Here is a 16,569-nt window from a genome sequence, read left to right on the forward strand (position 1 = left end):
GACTGATGCAGCCGTATAGAAGGGCCTGCCACACAGCAAGTATTCAGCTAAGGAACTACACTGTCACCTCCTCCATGAGTGCATCTTGGGTGAAGATGCTTTCCTTGGTGTCTTTCAGTCTCTGTCTTTGTTTCTCTCCCTCTCTTCTACTTCACCCCATCTACTTTCTTCCCTCCTATAAACTACTGTTCACCTATTTGGGGTCTACATCACACATCAGTTTTGGTGGTATGTTGGCCATATATTTTTCTAGAAGAGATCACTAAGTTTGATTAATCCTTTCTTACCTAGTGACCTTTCTCTCGGAAAACTTTAATAATGTTTTTAAAAATATTTTTAAGAGAGGTGGAGAACATGTTATAAAATTCAAAGGTCCTTTTGGGGAGGAGTGGGCCCTAAGTGTGTTCTGCCTTCATCTGTGGTGACTCCTGGTGGTAAAGGTTTGGAGAGCACGTACATCTTTATCTTAGCTGGAGAAGTCACTCCTCTCACCTCATTCAGGAGTAGGGCAGACTAGAATAGCAGCCACAGTCCACGAGCACACATAATATTTTAGGGATGCTGGGATAGTAGGAGCGGGGAGATAGTGATATCTCACCAACACGGGTCACTTCAGCGGTGTGGGGATGCCGAGTGTGGCTAAATCAGAACTAGGAAGGAGGAAACAGCAGCTCGTGGCTGTGCATACCCTTGTTTCTTTCTTCCTTGACTATTAGCAAGATTGTAAGGAAGAGGAGAATGAACAGGACCACCTGGAAAGGCTCCAGCAGAAAGGTTATTTCAAGGTCAAGCTTAGAGATTCAAGAAGGAGTGAATACATAAAGCGAAATAAAGCTGCTCAGTGAACCAAGGCCTGGCTCCCTGCCATAACTAGTCCCACCGCGGCGTTTCTCAAAGGCAGGAAGCTTGCTTGTACATGATCACATCTCTAGTTTAAGTAACAAAAATATTTTGGTGTTTATCGTGTCCACTTGGTTAATTGCTGGAATGAAAAGTTCTCAAATGTTTAATGTAGACTGTGGTAGAATGTCAACAATATTGTGCTGACTCAGGCTATTGAGCGGTGTTACAAATGACGGAACTTTGCAGAGGTAATGTGACTCCAGTTGTTTCTCGTGCTAGCAGGCAGCAGCAGGGGGAAGCACAAGGTTTATAGCATGTGCAGAGAGCAGAACTGCTCAGCAGTGAAGTAGATAGAATGTAAGAGGAAGCGAGACAGGATGGGGCCGGGGAGATACCCGGAGGACAGATAATAGAAGCCATGCTGATGTGTTCCAGCTTTGTCCTCAGGATCACCGGGGGAATGGTAAGTGGGTCATACTTGGTTTTCCAAGATCCCTCTGACTGAACAGTGGACAATGGGCTGGAAGGTTTAGAATATAAGCAGAGGAGGCAGTAACAACCGGCCATGCATAATGTTATGTTATTAATATCGTAATATTTTGCCATAGCCAAAATATTATGAAACCATCATTTAAACCTTGGGAACTAGGTCTAAGCCCCAAACTTACAACAGAAATGTTCAACCCCTTTACAAATAAACAGGTAAATACAGTGTCCCACATCAATAGAGAACATTACTCTTAAGTGCCAAGGGACCAGAGAAAGTGTGCTCCATCAGTGGGAAGAGTAAGAGCCATGGGGTCTATTCCAGGGGAGGTGAATGTGTATTAGAGTCTGACAACATGCCCCTGAAGTTAAAACATGTAAAAGATACAGGAATAGTGGCTCTGGTGTTTAAGTTCATGAATAGTATTTGAAAGTGTAGTACACTTGTTTTACTCTACAATAAGGTTGATTTGTTAGCTTTCCAAGAGTTAGCTTAGCATTTAGAAAAACCTTGTCTATGTTTGTGGGTCCTACGAATCCTCACATTGATATACTTGAGACAATCATCTATATCACATTTAAATTTTTCATTAAAATTAAATATATTGAATTAATTTTATAGCTCAACTTATACATGATCAAACATGAAAAATTAATATTGTTAAGAGAAAAATTAACTAATTTAGCAACTTAAAACATGAATTAGGCAGCATTGATCTGAAAAGAGGTGCCAAGAGCTCCACTCTGCAAAGCAGGCAGGGAATGGAGCAGGGCAGAAGCTCCCGGCTGCCCACAGCTATGCATTTGTCTTGTTGGGACATGGTTTGGCCAGTTAACTGCCTGTGATTGGTGGAGAGTTGGTTATTTGTATTCTTAGTCAGGTTTTCTGTTCATCTGTTTACATCTATGATTGTGGGTGATTTAAATATCTTTTTAAAATTTATTTTCTATTTTAATTAAAATATATCATTTCTCCTTCTCTTTCCTCCCCCCAACTCCTCCCATTTCCTACCACCATTATCCCACTTCTTCCCAAATCCATGGCCACTTATTAATTTGAATACAGCCTGCTGAGTCCATTTAGTGATGCTTATATGTATACGACTTCTGGGCTGAACTCTTGGTATTGGATAACAAATGAGGGGACTCACTCATCCTTGGGGAAGGCTGTTTCTCCCTTTCTCAGCATTCCTTAGTTACCAGTAGTTCTTTGTCTAGGGCTGCCCTCCCCCTGAGACTTCTCCCTTTCCCATTAGCATATGGAATGGTGTTGTCAGTGCTCCGGTGTTGTTTAAACAGCCATACTGTTGAGCTATCAAGGGTGTAGCTTCCTTGTCCTCTCTCTCTCTCTCTCTCTCTCTCTCTCTCTCTCTCTCTCTCACTTGCTTTTTAATATGGAACACTTCCTGAATTTACGTGTCATCCTTGTGCAGGGGCCATGCCAATCTTCTCTGTATCATTCCAATTTTAGTATATGTGCTGATGAAGCGAGCATTGTCCGGTCATTTCGAGGAGACACAGTCTCACAGCAGGTTTCCTGATCCTCTGACTCTTTAACCTTTCTGTCCCCTCTTCCACCTTGTTCCCTGAGCGCTAGGTGTAGGAGTTGTCTGTGGATGTATCTTTTGGGCCTGGCATCACACGGCAATTGATCTCCATGTTTTGACTACTTGTGGTTTTCTGTGATCACCAAGAAAAGTGTCTGAGATACTAGGTGAGAGCTACTCTATGGGTAAGTTTTAGGATGAGTTAGGAATTTTACTGGGCTAGCAAATTAGTGGGACTAGGTTCTTCTCCAAGATCTATGGCCTCACGAGTCTTGGGCCCTTGGCTCGGTTTAAGTCCCAGACACGTACCTCCTGTCGAGTAGGTCTTAAGTTCAATTAGACCGCTGTTGGTTACCACCATTGAGCCTTAAGGATATCTTGCCATACTGGTCTTAGGCCCTGGGGGAGAGCCTATAAATTCTGTTTTTCTAGACACTCATGTCAAATTGCTTTCTAGATATTTATGTTTATATCCATAAATTTTTGTTGCTCCCAGTCTCGGTCAGAAAGGCATCTTATTGCATTATATAATAGTTGATGCAGAGACTCATTACCATGCACAAGGCTGAGAATAGCTGGTGGTGAGTACTCAGTCTTAGATGGGGCCTCTGTATCAATGCCCTGCCCCAGGGCTCAGGAAACATCTCAGGAGAAGGGGCAGAAAGAGCGCAGTAGCTGGAGGACCGGAAGGAGGGCTATGAAATGCTGCCCCCCTGATGTGATGTGGCTGTTGCATTAATGAACCTGCAATAGCTGTGGTTACCTGCACAAGATCCAGCCACTTAAATTCCAGCATGGTGACCTCAGCTCATGGGAGCTCAGGAACTCTGGACCAAGAGTTCCAGAGCCTGCATGGGACCATTGACCTAGGACCTCTGCGTGTGTGTGACAGTTGTATAGCTTGGTCTGATTGTAATGCTCCTACCAGTGAGATCAAGACCTGCCCCTGGTGCTGAGCTGGCTTTGGGGACCTATTCCCCATGTTGGATTACCTTGTCCAGCCTTGATGCAAGGGGAGGAGCTCAGTCCTGCCTCAACTTGATGTGTCATGCTTTGTTCAAGCCCATGGGAGGCCTGCCCCTTTCTGAGTGGAGATGGAGGAGGCATGGATGGGGAGGGAGGTAGATGGGAGGGAACAGGTGGAGAGGAGGGTGGTGGAAACTGTGGCTGGTATGTAAAATAAATGAAAAAAAAAGTTAATTAAATAAAAATTAAATAAAAAATTTCAACACGGAGGGAGAAGGTGCTTTCAAGGCCCCACCCTAAGCAACTATTGGCAGTTGGTGGCTGCTAGGCAAGACAGAGTCATTTTTTTGGAGGTATGTCCACTGATAGGTTGTCCATGACCCAGTGAATGACCTCACACCCGTGTGCATGAGTAACACTCAGAGGTGCTGAAATCCAGCTTCAGTGGGATTCAGGTTCCAAAGAGGAGATGTGGAGTCAGCAGGGTAAGGAAGGGACCCACGCACATCTGAGGATTCAGCTGCTCTCTCTCTCCCAACCAGAGACTCTTTACTACATAGCATATTGACTATATAAATCATTTGACAAGCATCAGAGCCCCAGATCTCTTTTTCATTTCCTCATCCAGTGTCCAGGGTGAAAAAGCAAAGTGCAGAACAGTCTTACCTGAAACAACATCTTCAGACAGTGTCCATCAAATCAGGAAGTCATAAATTTCTCAGGGTCTGCAAACCATAGGACCTATTTTTTTACAGCCTGTGCCTAGGCTGGCTGCTCATGGGGTTACAGTACACTAGACAGTGTGAAATTATTGTTACCTTAACCAAGTTACCTGTAGAATCATTTGATGTTTTCTAAAATGTAAGCTTTACAAAATATCTCATAATAAGCATTTAACTGACTGATTATAGCATTTTTCGGTTCCTCAGTTTTGTAGTAGGGGCCTGTTCTTTTCATACACTCCCAGAAAGGAAGATTCTAGCATCTCCTTCTTTTCTCATCAGCCCACACTATCCTTATTTTCTCTGTATAGGATAATGGATATACTTGTGACATCTTGTATCCAGAGCTGAGCAAGAAACTTTTCAGAATCTACCGGATTGGCACCACAGTCCTTGGGGCACAAGGAAGACTCTTCCTACTGTGAATCTCCTTTCAGGCTATGACTCCCTGTCTTCAAAGTTTTCTCTCTGGAACATGAATATATTTCCCCAGGGGATGCATAAGCGGGAAACTGCCCATTATGCAAACATCTCCTTCTAAAAATGAAAGCAAAAAACCAGCATGCTGACCACCGAATCTCTTGGCAAAGTCTCACTGGAACTTTGTTAAGCAGCATCCTCTGCCTCAGGACTAGAGCTGTGCCGTGTGCCATGGCTGGCGCCAGAGTGGGTTAGAAATAAATAAATAAGTAAACGCACCATTAAATAAATAAATAAACAAACAAAGAAGTAGACACACAAATAAATGGAAGAATAGATTGATTAATCAATTAATCAATTAATTAATGAAGGACCTGATGCTGGGAAGGAGATGTGAGTGGGAGTCCTGGGGAGAGCGGAGGGTGGATATGCTCAAAACACAATGTTTCCATGTGTGCTAGTTTGAATAAGAATGGCCTCCATAGGCTCATATATTTGAATGCTTGGTCATCAGGAAGAGGCACTTCTTGAGGGGGATTAGGAGGCGTGGCCTTGTTGGAGTAGGTGTGGCCTTATTGGAGGAAGTGTGTCCCTGGGGATATAGACTTTGGGGTTTCAAAAACTCCAGCCAGTCCAAGTATTTCACTCTTCCAGCTGCTGCAGATCCAGATGTAGAATTCTCAGCTCCTCTCCAGCACTGTGTCTGTCTGTACAATGCCATACTTCCATGATGATAATGGACAGAAACTCTGAACCAGTAAGCCAGCCCCAATTAAATGTTTTCTTTATAAGAGTTGCCATGGTCATGTTATCTCTTCAAAGCCATAGAACACTGACCAAGACAACATGTATGAACTTTTCAAAGATTACATATTATTCAAAATATCAGCATTTAAGAAATCTGATAACAATACCAATGAAGGTATTTTGCAAACAAAGTCAGTTTTTTTTGCCCTAACAGAAATCTGTTACTACCTTTTAGGACCACTCACTCATCAAATAGCACATGCATTATTTTTGTTGAGAAATCGCACTGTGCTGGGAACTGTTTCAGATGCTGGGTATGTACCAGAGAGTGAAACCAAGTTTGTGTTTTTAGAAAGAAAGCACATTTTAATAATGAAGCATGATAAGTGCGTGTGGGGGAGGGGCAGCAGGCGAGTGGGGAGGACACCTGCTGGCTGAGGCCTAACATTGGAGCTCCCAGGTCCACCCAGCAAGGGTATGTACTTCAGATCTTCATGTTTGTAAGTCAGTAAGTTCCATTTTATTTTCCCTTAAGCTAATTTGCGTTGACCTATGCTACTCACAACCAAGAGACCTTGCTGTATGAGATTTAGCTTATGTAAATGTGAACTACACACCATTTTATATCAGGAAAGATGAAGTCTTTCCTGAGAAGAATTGCAGTTGGCAACTAGTTTAGTCTGTCGACTGCCAGTGTGGATTGATTTAAACCAAGAATGACAAAAACCTTCATGTTTCACCTTCAAATTATGTTTCAGCTGGTCCATTTCTGATGTGACATGTTACGGGAGAATTTCCTGACTCTCCAAATTTTTATTAATTTCTCCTATTATGCTCTGTTACTTTGTTACATCTTGAACATCAGATGGAATTTAAGACACACAAGTTTGGAGTTAATGGAACAACTTAACTACCTTCTGCAGAAGTCCTCTGTAGCCTCCTTCACGTAGGTTAAAGGAAACACCGGTTCCCAGCACGTTAGTGGTTTCTCCTGAAGCTATGGCCACATTTTTAATGAAACACTTTAGTGGTCACTTCTCAGGCAGTTAGTGGCTGTCTTTTGGTGGATGAGTACGCCGGCATTTGTGTAACCTGCAGCTCTGATCACTTTATGCCTGCCTTCTACACGGAGTCACAGCACAGTGGTATTTGACTTGATTTGCTGTTTAAAGTCTTTGTTTGATGCTGTGGTGGTGTTCTGTTTTTTTCACGAATCTCTTTTTTCTGCATTTTATGACTGCTTCAAGTTTTGTTTTGTTTTAACTTGCTTGGTTTTCAACATGGGCCTGTTTATTCTTCTGACAGTCGTATGATAAGACCCTCCAAACGGAACAGTTTATAAAGAACTGGTACTTCGTTTTCACAGTTCTAAGGACTGTAATGTCTGTGATCCAGGAGTGGCAGAAGCAGTTTTTGACAAAGGTCTGTTTGTCGTTATGGCTGGCACTTTAGATCTCTGTCCTTATGTGACAGCCAGGATAACTAACTGTCCAGGCTCTCTTAGCCCTTATAGGCACTAATTCCTGTCAGGGAGGGGTTGTCTCTCATGACCTGTTCCTCCCTCAAAGGCTGCATGTGCCTCCTAATATCATCACATCAACAACTGTGTTTCAATAAATGAAATAGGGACAGGCACAGAAAATCAGAACATAGCAACATGCTACCAATTAGGCTCTCAATTTGAGCATATCTATCAACCCCATGTCAATACTATTTCCAAAGTCAAGTCTAATAAAACTCTGTCCGTCTGGGTCTTAGTCAGTGTTCTATTGCTGTGAAGAGACACCGTGACCATGGCAACTCATATAAAAGAAAGCATTTAATTGGAGTTGCTTACGGTTCAGAGGTTTAGTCCATTATCCTCACAGAGGGAAGCATGGCAGCATGCAAGCGGACATGGTGCTGGAGAAGTAGCTGAGAGTTCCACATCTGGATATGTCAGGCAGCAGAAAGAGAGAGAGCTACAGGGTTGGGGGAGGCACATTTAATTGGGGCTTTTGAAACCTCAAAGCCCACCCCCAGTGACACACTTCTTCCAACAAGGCCACACCTACTCCAACAAATAGTACCATTCCCTAAGGATTCAAATCTATGAGCCTATGGGTGCCATTCTTTTTCAAGCTATCATACTTTCCTACTTCCCATAGCCCCAGATCTCTCCCTTTAGGATCCTGTTATCCCTTCCGGTCTACAGTGTGTGTGCTCTTACAACTTCCCATGTAGCTGACATTTCCTTCACTGTCCTCATGGACTTCTTTACTGATGGCCTGTGCTGACTAATGTGCTGGGTTTCAAGCCTTTTCCACTCTCAGTCACCTTACTTCATGGGTTATTGGTTGTTTTCTGCATAAGATACTCGGAAATGATCACCTTTTAACATCTGCAGATGTCTGAAATGGTCTATTCTGCTGCATTGGGTTGAACTTTTGGCTTGGCATAAATTTTAAGTTGAAAATACTTTACTCTAGATTTTTGGCACAGCTTCACAGTCTTTTAGTAGCTAAGATTGTTAGAGAAAACTCTACACTTGTTTTTTTCTTGAAGCAACATTTACCTCTCCTTATTTAAACAGTTCTTCACAGACTTCTAGCAGTTTTACTGATGTTATGACCTGAGGGAACTGAACTTCTGAACTGTCCTTTCAAAGATATTTGTATAAAGAATAGAAAAGACAGTGTTTCCTTCTTTCCTTCACAACAGTTGGGTGCGTTGTCCAGCGTTGGTGCAGGGTTTGAGTGGGTCTGCTTGAAGCCCATTACACAAAACCTGTGCTTTTCGAGGTTGAAGTTTCTCAGTTGTGACAGAACCTTATACGATCGACAGCGTATGTCTTGGTTGCTCTTTATTTTCCTACGGGAATCGGGAACGTGTGTGCAAAGAAAGCCACGTGATTATAAAACTCATGTTGATTGTAATAAAGTCCTTTGTGTCTCTAACCTAGAAGCCTTGAGTATCCTGCCAGAATTTACGAAATTGTGGCAGGCTAACTTGTTAGTTTGTAAACTGTATAAAATCTAAGACCCTTCATAGTTCTGGACCCTGGTGATATCTTGGAAGCCTTTTAAAATTTATTTGAAAAGCACTGAATGTGGGCCTTTTAAAAAAGATTAGGGCTCTCTAGGGAGAGAGACTCACACATATGTATGTTCCTTTTTATCCCATGTCTGTGTATAATAAACCATGTAGTTTACTATAAGGAATTATCTTAAGCAATTGTGAAGTCTAAAAAGCCCTGGCATCTTCGAGTCTGGAGTCCCTGGTAAGCCAATAGGCACTTACAGTCTAGATCCAAAGTTGAGAGAACTGGGAGAGACCAGGGTGTGTTCTAGTCTGAAAGCTAGAGGGTACCGAACCCAAAGTTGCCAGTGTTTCAGTCTGAGCACAGAAGCAAGGAAACGCTCAGGTCAAGTGGGAAATACTCACTCTCAGCTGTGTTCTGTTTAGTTCTTTGGTTGCTTTGGTTTCAGCCCACCAGTGCTAGAGAGGAAGACAGGTCACCCACTCTCCACACTCAAATGTCCCTATCCTTTAGAAACACCCTCAGAGACAGACTCAGAGTAAGGTTGCCTGAAGGTCTGGCCGTCCCATGACTCTGTCAGGTTGACACACAAAACCATCATTCCCTTCATCTTTTACATCTGAAGCCTCCTGCTCTTCAGTTTCATGACAGTTTCTCAGACTATTTTTGTTCTTCCCATTTTTTTTTCCACTGTTCTTCACTGTAAGAAGTCGTGTTAGTTAAATGTTGGACCATCTGTATGTGACTCCCAGTTTTTAAAAAATTTCTTTTATCTTATTTGTGTCTTTTTATCCTGTTTTCTAGTTTATCTTGAATTGATATTTCAGTACCAAATTAAACTTATTTTCAAGTAGTGATAGATGCCTGTTCATTTGTAAGAAATGATACAATGAGACGGAGACTATGTGAGTTTTGCTGGTTACCGACAATGACATTACTTTGCAAAAACTATCGTGCAATGTCACATCTAGAATATTGACAGTCAAGATGCAGAAGGATGGCTGCCTTCAGTCGAAGAATGCTTCTCAACCTGTGGGTCATGACCCCTTTGGCAAACCTCTATCTTCAAAAAATATTTACATTATGATTCATAACAGTAGCAAAATTACAGTTATGAAGTACAAATGAATATCATTTTACAGTTGGGAGTCACCACAGCATGAGAAACTGTGTTAAAGAGGGGCAGCATTAGGAAGGTTGAAAACCACTGCCTGAAAGGGTCCCTCGGCTTAATCTTCCTAGCCAAAGCCACCTCCCTTCCCTACCCCATGCCTCAGTCCCACCAGTCACTAACTTATTGTCATTTCCACATAGTTGTCATTTCAAGAATGAAATAAATAGAATCATGTTGTGTATAAAGTTTTGGTATTGCTCTTTTCACTCAGTTTAATTTCCCTCAGTTTAATTTCATGCAAGTTGTGTATATGGTTTTCTATCTTATGGCTGGATAATATTCTGTAGTATGGCTGTTCCACAGTTAATTTAACAATTCAACTAAAGGACGGCATTCAAGTTGCTTCTGGTTTTGAATACTGTAAACACAGATACTGCGAAAGTTCTTGGACAGATTTTTATGTAACTTTTTAACATAGACCTTACATGTTTGAGATAAATATATTTATATTATATAAAAATATAATTGCTGAGTTCTTCAGTGGCTGTATATTTAATTTTTAAGGAACCTTTCCATTCTATGTGTCTAGCTCCACTAGAACCTTGTTTATCGGTCTCCCCATCAGGATAATTTTTATAGTGATTGATGGACTAATTTGTGTGTATGCTTGTGTGTGTGTACAGGTCAAAGGACAGATTGTGGAAGACAGTTCTCTCCTTCCACCATGCGGGCCCCAGAGACTGAACTCAGGTTGTCCTGTGGCAACAAGCACCTTTCCTCACTGAGACATCTTTCTGGCCCAGCCTTGGATTTTGGACACTAGTTTTTATTTAACTCACTGAGTCAGGTGTGTATTGATATGTAGTTAGTTGGCACAGCCGTATCTGATGGGAATGGCAAAAGTCATAAAGCCAGCACAGTTGCTTGACAAAGATCCCGCAAAGCTGAACCACATGATGGCTGCCATGACACCTTTGGTTTTTATCTCTACCTGTTGCAATTTTAATATTTGTACAATTTGGGGATATTGGGTTGATGGAAAATTTCTTATGAATCATTTATGCTTTCTCCCAGGAATATTGCTTCTCAGCTTCCCCAGGAAAGTCCTGAACATACTACCCCTCCCACTTTTAGGGAGATATCCTTATCTACTTGAAGGTCTTCCTTATTCCTTGGAGGTTATGACACATAAAGAAGCCAGAGGTCTCTTTATGAGGCTCTGAGATGTTCTTGAAACATCTGTCTCTGTATTTACTCAGGAACAAGATAATCAAAGCAAAGTAAACTTAAAAAGGTCAACAAGATTCGATGGGCTAGAGGAGTTGGCCACAGATCAGATTACAAGCCTCTTCTCACTACACACTCAGGCAATTGTGTAGCATATACCTCTGCCCTACACAGAGACTTACATTGCTGAGCAAAGAATGGAGTGGAAAAATGATATAAGAATGATATGTCAGGACTTCCTTAGTCTTAGAAAAATTAGCACATACAGAGCCATTGTGGTATCATGTGACCAAGGAACAACAAAATGCTAGGATTAGACATATAAACAGATTATATAAATATATAAAATATAAACATTGTATTATGCCAGAATTTGAATAATAACTGCAGCAGCTTTTGCCTGAGGATTTTTCCTGGGCACTCTGACCATTAAGAGTTAATCATACACTGCTTGGGACATGGCAATTTGCTCAGACTGGATTGAAGATTTTTGTTTTGGTATAGTGTCCTTGTAGCCGCAAAAGCTATTAGCCTGAGAACAGGCTGTCATATGCCATAAAAATTGGGTTATGAGTTAATGAATAAAATGATAGCTCTGTTTATTAATGATGTCAAAACTTGAGGGAAAATGATTGGAAATGATAGCTTTATTCTGTCATAGTTTATTAATGAAGACTAAAAGGTGAACAAGAGAAAGTGAAACACATGTCCAAAAACAAAAATGATAAGATCTATGTTTTAGAACTACATGAATTTATCCTTGTTTACTAAATTCTGTATAAATAAAGAAACACACTGGCTGCTTATCACTCAGGCTGCAAGATTCTCACCACCACAATGGCCTGGCTCAACTCCTTTGCTTGCCAACTCCTAACATCCTCTGCTGGGACCTGTCCACCACCAGGGACAGCTCTCTGCAGTTAGTGTTTTGTATTCAGTTTGGATCATGCAAAGCAAGTATCTAAGGAATAGGAACACCTTTTCTAGATGTCATTGTTGTGGCTGCATCCATCTCCAGTGAAACATCTGTCTTATCTCTTACTCATTTTCAAAATGGAACATTTAGTATTTTCCTGTTGAGTTTTTTTTTTTTTTTTTTTTTTTTTTTTTTTTTTTTTTTTGGTTTTTTTCGAGACAGGGTTTCTCTGTGTAGCTTTGTGCCTTTCCTGGAACTCACTTGGTAGCCCAGGCTGGCCTCGAACTCACAGAGATCCGCCGGCCTCTGCCTCCCGAGTGCTGGGATTAAAGGCGTGCGCCACCACCGCCCGGCGTCCTGTTGAGTTTTGATCAGAACATGTTTGAAGTTTTCATTATGGCCCTCTCTATTTTCTCAAGGTATTTCTAGTTCTCTAACTACCAAATACAAGTTTTGGAAGATCCAGATCTGTTTTTTTTTCCAGAATACAGAGGATTTTCATATTGTTTTTGCATTGTTAATCAAATAGAAAATTTAATTTTTTTGTTTTTAAAAACATAATTAAAACTTAATAAACAGAAAGCATTGGCATAAATGTTTCTGTACCTCCACAATGTTTACCTTAAGGCCTTTGATTCACTCACTTGAGAAAAAAGAAATGTTGTTAGATTGCTACCTTAAAGAGGATTTGCAGGAACTTTGGGACTTTATTCATCTACAGACTTCAGGAAGTTGCACCCCAAATCCTTACAACATGGTGGAGAAAGCGCCTTCTGTAAAACCTGCCCAGGTTGACCCAGCCTTCTTCCTGCTGCCTCACATGTCAGTCAGCTTGCTGATGCAAACACAGACCACTTTTTCTAAAGAAAAGCTCCAGGAGGCCTGCAGATGAAGGAGACGAAGGAAGGCTATGTGGAGCGCAAACAGCCAAAAGTTTTTGAGATTGGACTTCCTGAACTTTTGGAAATATTCCTTCTGGAAGAATCTTTGAGTTCAGTGGTTAGATCTGAAATGTGGACCTTCTTTGGAAATAGCACAGTTCCTAATGACTCCCCAGAAACCACAGACCCACTTCCCGGGCTGTACCTTTCTACCTGTCTTCCTTCTGTTCAGAGACAGACATCTACCTCCAGCAACATCCAGAGGTAAAAAAGAAGGATCCAGCAGAGAGACAAGAACAGAGTTTAGAAATACTCGCCCTCTTGCTGTGGGATGTTCTGTATGGCAAATGTGTTGTCTGATTGGTTAGTAAATAAAACATTGATTGGCCAGTAGTCAGGCAGGCAGGAAGTATAGGCGGGACAAGGAGAAGAATAAAGTTGGGAAGTGGAAGGCTGAGACAGAGAGACACTGCCAGCCGCCACGATGACAAACAGCATGTGAAGATGCCGGTAAGCCATGAGCCACATGGCAAGGTATAGATTTATAAAAATGGATTAATTTAAGCTATAAGAACAGTTAGCAAGAAGCCTGCCACGGCCATACAGTTTGTAACCAATATAAGTCTCTGTGTTTACGTGGTTGGGTCTGAGCGGCTGTGGGACTGGCAGGTGAGAGAGATTTGTCCTGACTGTGGACCAGAAAGGAAAACTCTAGCTACACCCTCTTGTGAGGAGAAAAGGGATAGTCTCCATCATGACAAACAGTGGTCCTTACAACCCACAACAGAGGTGAATCTGAGCAGTTGGACCTCTCCATCACTGCTTTGGCCAGACAAACTCAGAAGGACAAGGGAGCTGTTGACCAGCAGGCCCCAGGATGGGATCCTGCCCTGCACTCCGCAGGGAGGTGGGGAGAGGGGCTAAATCAGTTAGAAAAACGCAGGGCCACACAGTGCGGAAGGACACACAGGGACAAGCGACTAAGAGTTTTCTTTTGGCTTCAGCAATTGTCTCACGTCTTGCAAATTTCTGTCCTTTGTTTATTTCGTACTTTGTCCATTGCTGTTTTGAGGCTTTCCTAAAATGTCTAATGAATTTGGTTCAATCGCCTAATATTTGTGAGAAATATCATAATAAGAAAATGCATAAATGTTAGATTACATACCACATATATAACTAGTTAAAATTATAATTCTTTTACAAGTAAACATCCAAAATACTGCCAATAATAATAATAATAGTAATTGAACAATAAACCTGATATAAAGTTATTTTATGGATAAAAATCATCAGAACATCAGAGATGATTGAACTGGCTATTAGCGCTGGTATCTAGGTATTCTAAAGACCTGTAGATTTACAGGCAAGTAATGCAACTTGCTAATTTTGCTTTTATCATAGCAAATGCATTCATTATATTGTTGTAAGGAAGGTATTTACAAGTTCAAAATTCATAATGCTAGCCTAAAGAATCCAGACTAAGGATATGCATGCTGGGGCAAGTCTGTAATCCCTGCATGTGGGAACAGCAGAAGAGTTGCTGTGGCTTAGAGTCCAGGGAGTTCCAGGCTAGCTCTCTAGACTACATCAGGATCCTGTCTCAAAAATTCAAAATAGCCACAATTGTATTCCATGTAAACAACTTGAACATTTTATCATCATAAGTGTAAATTAAACTGAATATAGGAAAATAAACTTACTTTTACATATATTGTCAAAATTTATTTCTAGCCAAGGTGTATAGAATATGTATTTTTACATAAATGTCGCTTTTTCAGCTTTGTGATAAGTCCAGAGTTTCAGTGTCCTCCAAGTCTTTATGTTTATAATATGTGGTGTGCTAGGGGTTGTCTTTCTGTATGTTGTGGATATATATTGTTCCCACTGGCTAATAAATAAACTGCTTTGGCCTATGGCAAGGCAGCTTAGAGGCAGGCAGAAAAGGAGAGAGACAGGAAAGAGAAAGGCGGAGTCCAGGGAGATGCGAGCCGGCTACAGCGGTGGACTCTGAAACGAGGGGACAGAGAGAAGGTCCTTCTTGCTCTGGTTTTCCATTCATAACTGCACAGAACATTAAAGAAGAACTCTCAGGGTGTGACATCCCAGGCCAGTTAACTATCGGCTTCTCTGGGCATCAAAGTTGCATAACTTTGGCCCTCTGTGGGGTTTCCAGTCATCAGTGTTCGGGCATCTTCTCCCTCAGGTGATCTTGCTCTCTAGAGCAGGTTTTCCAGTACACACACACACACACACACTCCACACTTCCCACCCTCCCCCTACACACCACACTCACTGGGTACCCCCTGCTGTGGGATGTTCTGTATGGCAAATGTGTTGCTGATTAGTCAATAAATAAAACACTGATTGGCCATTGGCTAGGCAGGAAGTGTAGGCGGGACAAGGAGGAGAATAAAGCTGGGAAGTGGAAGGCTGAGGCAGAGAGACGCTGCCAGCTGCCACGATGACAAACAGCATGTGAAGATGCCGGTAAGCCATGAGCCATGTGGCAAGGTATAGATTTATGGAAACGGATTAATTTAAGCTGTAAGAACAGTTAGCAAGAAGCCTGCCACGGCCACACAGTTTGTAACCAATATAAGTCTCTGTGTTTACTTGGTCGGGTCTGAGCGGCTGTGGGACTGGCAGGTGAGAGAGATTTGTCCTGACTGTGGGCCAGGCAGGAAAACTCTAGCTACAACCCCCCCACATACACACTCCACACACACCCCTACTCCTGGTACTAGGTACACTCCTGGTACTCCCACAGCTCTCCTGAATCTGGCCATACACACATGCCCACCCTACAGTGCTCATCATCAGGTTCCTTCAGAGCAAAGCTCTTCAGGGTTGGAGGGAGAGACCAGGCATTTCAGTGATCCCATGTGCAGGCTTTAAGTACTTGTGCTTAGGGCCAAGGCCTCCTCCCCACTCTTCTGTGAGTCTAAAGTCTTGCTTTGCACAGGTGTGGGCGGACAGCATCAGCTTGTTGCTTTTGCATATCTCCCTTCTGCTGGCTTTTACGCCATGTCAATCTGAACACAGCTTGTCCTTCCACTCTGTCTTTTGAATCTTGTTTTCACTGATACTTCACTGTGGCCTTCTAGTCCATGACCTTTCTTGTCCTTTGATCCTTTTCAAATGACTTTTATTTTATAATTTAATAGAATTTTAGAAAGGAGACTAAACCACCATGTGAGTTTCTTTGGGAATTTTTAACCCCTCTACAGAAGACTAGCTACTTACGAGTGACAACCATAACCCATGGAAGCACATGGTACTCACTCGTAGCAATAGAGGAATTTTCTGGAAGGTATCAAGAGTTCCAGACAGAAATAGAACTCATCCAGAATGTTCAAACAAATGTGAACGAAAGGAATGCTTCTAGAGGCACACATGGACTAAAGGATAAACAAAGCGTGTGTGGCACTGTCTGGCAGGACTGGAGGGAGATGGGTGATGATGTCACCTACAGGAGGGACGCCTGGCAGGAAGTGTCCTCATGGAGGGGCGGGGATTAGCTTGGAGGCAACAAGCCATGGAAGAGGAAGTGGGGAGGAAAGACAAACTCTGGCTTATATCTGGGTCAAATATCCCAGAGACACTTGCACATCCTTGTTTATAGGAGCGACATTCACAGCAGCTAAGTTTGGAACCAACCTAGGTGCCTCTGAGAACAGAAGA

The 16,569-nt window shown here is 42.1% G+C and overlaps 1 non-coding gene across 1 annotated transcript; it reads right to left on the minus strand.

Moving 5' to 3' along the window:
- Positions 1 to 2,717: 2,717 nt before the first annotated feature.
- Positions 2,718 to 2,824, minus strand: LOC128118065 (U6 spliceosomal RNA). The gene has a single exon (XR_008220989.1). It is a non-coding gene; the product is annotated as a U6 spliceosomal RNA (small nuclear RNA).
- Between the last annotated feature and the right edge of the window lie 13,745 nt (positions 2,825 to 16,569).

Source organism: Peromyscus californicus, unplaced genomic scaffold (assembly GCF_007827085.1).
Source record: "Peromyscus californicus insignis strain IS unplaced genomic scaffold, ASM782708v3 Scaffold_21__1_contigs__length_65335640, whole genome shotgun sequence".
Classification (NCBI taxonomy): Eukaryota; Metazoa; Chordata; class Mammalia; order Rodentia; family Cricetidae; genus Peromyscus; species Peromyscus californicus.